General features: G+C 33.2%; 1 long non-coding RNA gene across 1 annotated transcript; it reads right to left on the minus strand.

The window, feature by feature from the left end:
* LOC108660921 lies at nt 359–1543 on the minus strand. Its single transcript, XR_001926635.1, has 3 exons — nt 1496–1543; nt 1271–1344; nt 359–492 (listed from the first exon to the last, which is right to left on the minus strand). It is a non-coding gene; the product is annotated as an uncharacterized LOC108660921 (long non-coding RNA).

The following is a 5549-nucleotide window of genomic DNA, read 5'->3' on the forward strand; positions in this document are numbered from 1 at the left end:
GCTTGAAGATTTCAATGGGTATAGCCCATTAGATCCCATTTAGATCCAAGTAAGCCTAACATCAATATACATAAACATTATTTATTATTTATCAATCATCATGCAAACATACGCATATTCGCACCATTATGGATTTCACCAGTTAACGTGCTCATAAATATTCTCAAAAGCAAATATTTCATAATCCACTGTGGATCCATGTGCCCATACATACAACATTCATTTGCACACTTGTGTTGCTCACATAGGCTCTCAAGCCATCAAGTTCTATTCATATATATGCATAAATAAAATCCATACCAAGTATAATGCCATAGCATGGCTACATCATCACAATAGTATCCAACAACATTTTAACAAAACAATAGATAAAGATCGACTCATTAGCAGAACATGACCAACCCTCTAGGCTTTAAGTGGGTTGCTAGACACCTACCAAAGAAAGAACGGATTATGTCTCTATGACTTGGGTGGCTGAGAGCTATCATTGATCTGCAACAAAAATAAAGGAAACTAATGTGTGAGTCACAAAAACTTAGTGAGTGAATACAAGAAAGGGACAAGCCAAGGGGGAGAGTTTTTGTACAAATCACATCATTAATGTAAACATTAATCTTGAAGCAAACAAACTTCATTTTTCATATTTGTTATAACATAAGGTTGTTTTGAACTAGTCACATTTTCATAATGAAATCGATAGTTTCATAAACATGTTGTTCTTTAAATAAGCTGAACATTTATACAAAAACCTTTAGGAAAAACTAGAAAACTGTACCTTACCTGTGGTATCGAATCCTCCCTAAAGGAAATGATACTAAACCATAGAACCCAAGATATGGGTAATTTAATCCAATCTTTTTGTAAATCATATGAGCTGTTTATTTGTTCAAGATTCTTTACAAGAATTCAATCATAACATTTTGTGATCATTTATTGATCCATATAACTCAAGTAAGCATTTTTCCATCTATATAACTCGAATGATTGATTTCAATAAATCCACATACATTTCTCATCCTCTATTTATAACGAAATTAAAGTTTTTGAAGTAAAACGTCTAAAAAGGCTTGTCCCCCGTTGTTGAAAACTAATACATATTAGTAATATTTACATACATAAATAGATTCTAAAACTTCTAACAAAATATTTGGTTAAAATCATTTAATTTAATATTGTAAATATAATATGCAAATAATGCAAGTTAAACAATTCAATAAAACATATTTAGCTTTACTATATTAAAATACTTAAAAAGGATGTATCCACTCACCTTGACAAAAGCGTGCTTCCAAACCTTGCTTCATCAAACCTCACTTATTCTATGATATTTGAGCTCAACACAACCTATCACAATAATTTCTAGCATAAATACCTATTTTTCCAACAAACCCATTTATTTGAATCTAATCAATTAAACCTACAATTTTGTTTCAAGCCTACAACCAACAATACTTTTAACCCAAATCAAATAAAATGAAACCTTAATCATTCTTACCTCGAACACCTCCTTAGAGAGTGAAATCCCAAAATATTTTGATCAAAAATGAGCTAATGAATTAAAAATAATAAATTCTTAGAGTTAGGGCACAAACTTGGTATTAAAGTTGAAAAATGTCCAATCTCACCTTAGAATTAGGTTTGGAAATTAAATCTTTGTCCAAAGGGGTTTTGAGAGGTTGGGAGAGGGTTTGGTGGTTGCTGGGGACAAGTTGGAGATTGAGAGAATGAAAAATGGGGGTTAATGTTCGAGCTGAGCTTTCACTTTTACGACAAGCTATCCAAAGGTTGATTTCTTAAACTCCATAGTTGCCCATGGCTTAATCTTTTTGCCTAAGGTCAAGTCTTGGCCTTGTATAGTCTACCCTAAACTAGAATGTTGGTAATTTTTAAGCCCCAAGTCACTAAGGTCAAGTTTTAACCATTAAGGGTTAACCCTTCAAGCTTTAACTTGTAAAAATTGATTAGTTTGGCTTCCTTTTTCGACCCTTCCTTCAACCATCATTCACCCATGAATATAACACAAGAATATGGAGAGATTTGCATCAAACAACAAGGAATTCTCATAGATCATTGTCACCAATGTATAATTCATGAAAGTTCACATTTTTACTAAACTTCCACCATATAAAAAATTAAGGTTTCACAATTCTTGAGAGCTATGTAAAGTGTTCTGTGTTGCTAGGATTGACCTTTCCTCCTTCAGGATTGATCCTCAAGTTCCAAAAAGCCAAAAGTTAGCCTTAAACTTCTAGGGATCGACCCTTCATGCCTTAAATTTGGTTTCTTTTCTCTTCCATTCCTCAAATAATAATTATTTAACATTCACAGCACTATATATGGGTAAAATTTAGAGCATCTTGGTTAGGAAAATTATCCAATAACTCATTTATAAAATGGGTCATAATAATTCTAGGAAAATTACCAAGTTACACCTAATGAAAAGTTAAGGTTTCACTGGAAGAAAATCTAAATTTTAATATGAATAGTGTGAAATCCCTAATTTTTAATATAACAACAAGATGATAATTTACTTGGTGAGCTTAGGAAATGCCTCCTTAACTCAAAGACCCTTAATTTTTGTCCTTAAGAATAATTATTAAGAGTTTTAAAGGTTTAAAGAAGAATTAAAAAGACAATCAAGCTCGAAAAAGACTAATCTTGTGCATTAGGCATGAAAGGTCAATCCTTGGAAGTTTTGGGTCAGTTTTCAACATTTTAGAATATAGGGATCAACCTTCGAAGGAAAAAGGGTTGATCTTTAGGAAGCAGAATGCCTAAGGTGCATTTTGTGATGTAGGGATCAAACCTCTCTCATAACAAGGTCGATCCCTAAAAGCTTTCAAACCCTACTTCTACTCATTGGAATGTAGGGATTGACCCCTCTAGGTTAAAGGGTATATCTTTGGGTTTTTCACACTAGTAGAAAAGGTCAAATAAAACTCCACGCATTGGTCTTTTTCTTATCGCTTTTCTTTTCTCGCCTTTCCTCTTTTTTCTTCTTTAACATGTGCTTCTGTTCTTATCTCCTTCACCCCTTATACTTGCTCAAATTCCATCTTTGAATCTTGGTTTTTCAAGTGTCCAGAAGGTAAGATCTCAGCTCCCTAAACATTCTTAGCCATGGGTTTCAAGTTTCAAACTTTCTCTGTTTGAACCCAATATTTTTCTCTTTCTAAGCTTTCAAGGTTCATACTAGATCCTTTTGCTAGCAGCTCACCAGGTAAAACAAGGCACAAGTTAGGTTATTTATAGTATGGGTTTGTCATTTGGAAGAAGATTTAGGGTTGATTTTTTGGTTAGTGAGTACTAAGGTTTTATTGAGAAATAGAGTAATTTTGAGAATTGGGGAATTCATTGAGGATATTAATGTTGAACGTGGACCTTTTATGTTATGGGTATGGAAAAAATGTAGGTGTTGGGAAATGAAGACTAGATTTAGAATGACATTGGTGAAAGTTGTTGAAATATTAGTTAGATTCCAATTTTAATAGAATATATTATAGCTTGATTGTGTACTTGGTTTGTCTTAGGTCCAATTGAAGCTCTAAGTCCCACTATCTAAAGGAGCTTGATACATTACAAAAAATATGGACTTCATTGATAGATATGACTTCATTGGTAAAATTTTCTCAAAAAATTTTGACGGATTGCCGACGAACAACATCTATGCAATTTTCTGACAAAACATCAATGGAACATTGAAGGAAACCATTATATTAGTACTTAATTGATATTTATTTGGTGCGCAATAAAAAGCAATTGACGTGAAGACTACTGACGGATCTAATCAATCGGTATAAAAAAGCATAGACAGATATTCTAATAGAAATACCAATGAAATTTTGATCGAAAATGGCTACCTTAAATGTCAGTAATATATCGATGGAATTTCCAAAATATCGATGAAATTTTTGTTGGTCGGGGAAGGTAAATTCAAACGTCAATCATGAATACTGACAGTTATTTTCATCGGTAAAGGTAAAACCAAATGTGAAGGGCATAGAATTGCTAAAAACATTGCAATGAAAATGTCAACAGAAATTCAATTGGTAATGGCTACCATAAACATCAGTAGTATACTGAAGAAGTTTCCAAAATGCCAATAGAATTGGTAATGGTAATGGCTACCATAAACATCAGTGAAGCTGCAGCGAGAATGCCTTTTCGCTGCAGCGAGATTCACTCTGCCATGCTTGCCTTGCTTGGACTCTATCGTAGTTTTCACTCTTGAACTTCATTGTTGATTATGGATCTTTCAATACTAAGGCACTAAATAATCAAGGGTTGAATTGAGGGGTTTTAACAAGAAATTAAGTTAAATTGCATTGTTTTCAACATAAGTGCATCATGTTTTCTAAAACTTCCCGTATTGATGCTTGTTCCTTTCCTATGTTCACTCACTGGGTTTATACTCACTCTTTTCAACTTCATGTTTTCAGATTCAAAGGCAATTGGGACTTAGATTGAGGTGTCCACGTATATTCATCTTTTGGTAAGTACCATGGCATTTAGTAGCTATACCTTCACCCAAGGTCACTTCGCTGGAAGTCAATGAGTTTTTTTGCCTTTGTATACATACACGTGATGTAAATACTAAAATATATGTCATAAACAATATATGTTTATTTTAATTAACGTTGCCACTATGAGTTGGCAATGGGTGACATTATTTGGATGATATAAATGTAAGTAGTTGGTTGCCATGTTATATTGTTGAAATAATTATACTTGAGAATTACAAAATATGGCATTTAAAGTGATGGATAGAATGATGAATAGGATCATATAAAAAAAGGCTTGCTTGGGCTTAGTGGGCTATGTCCATTGGGCCCATGCGCTGGTCATGGCCTAAAAATGGGGCTGTGACATATTTGCAGTAATAAAGTAATGCACAATTTTAATCTGAGGACTTTTGATGAGACCGACATTACTTTTGGATGAATATTTTTCTTTTTTCCTTATGATTATCTCCCATAGAGATGAAGGGTCATAGTTTTCAGGAATATCATAAATCACCATCTTCACATTCAATTTTAAGCAAACTTCCTAAGTCTACAGCAGTCACAACAAATTCCTTTCCATTTAGGAAGACATTCAGACCATCATTAATGAAATCTTCAAGATCCTCCAATTCATTCTCTTCTAAAGCTATGCTAGCATAAAATTCTTTTACAAGGCTAACACTATAGGATCGGTTCTTAAAAGCGCTAAATTTCTTCAGTTTTATTTCCTCAAAATAATCTGATAAAACTACTTGAATTTCAGGGGTCTCATCAAAACTATTTCAGTCGATAAATTTTCAACATGTGATCGAAGCATTTTCTATTTTCTTGAACCTATCCTCATGGGCTTTATTTTTAAATTTTGAGGACAGGACATTACCTTTCTTGGACAATTTTCCTTTCTCTTTATTTTTCTCTGATCTGTGTTCCTTTTCTGTCCCCTTTTTCCCAGTTTTCTTAACCACTGAGGTGGACATAATCTTCTTCTTCTACTTCTGAATTTTTGTTTGTGGACTTTCTTCCATTGGCTGTTTGCCCTTTTTCTTT

Source organism: Theobroma cacao, chromosome 2, assembly GCF_000208745.1.
Source record: "Theobroma cacao cultivar B97-61/B2 chromosome 2, Criollo_cocoa_genome_V2, whole genome shotgun sequence".
NCBI lineage: Eukaryota > Viridiplantae > Streptophyta > Magnoliopsida > Malvales > Malvaceae > Theobroma > Theobroma cacao.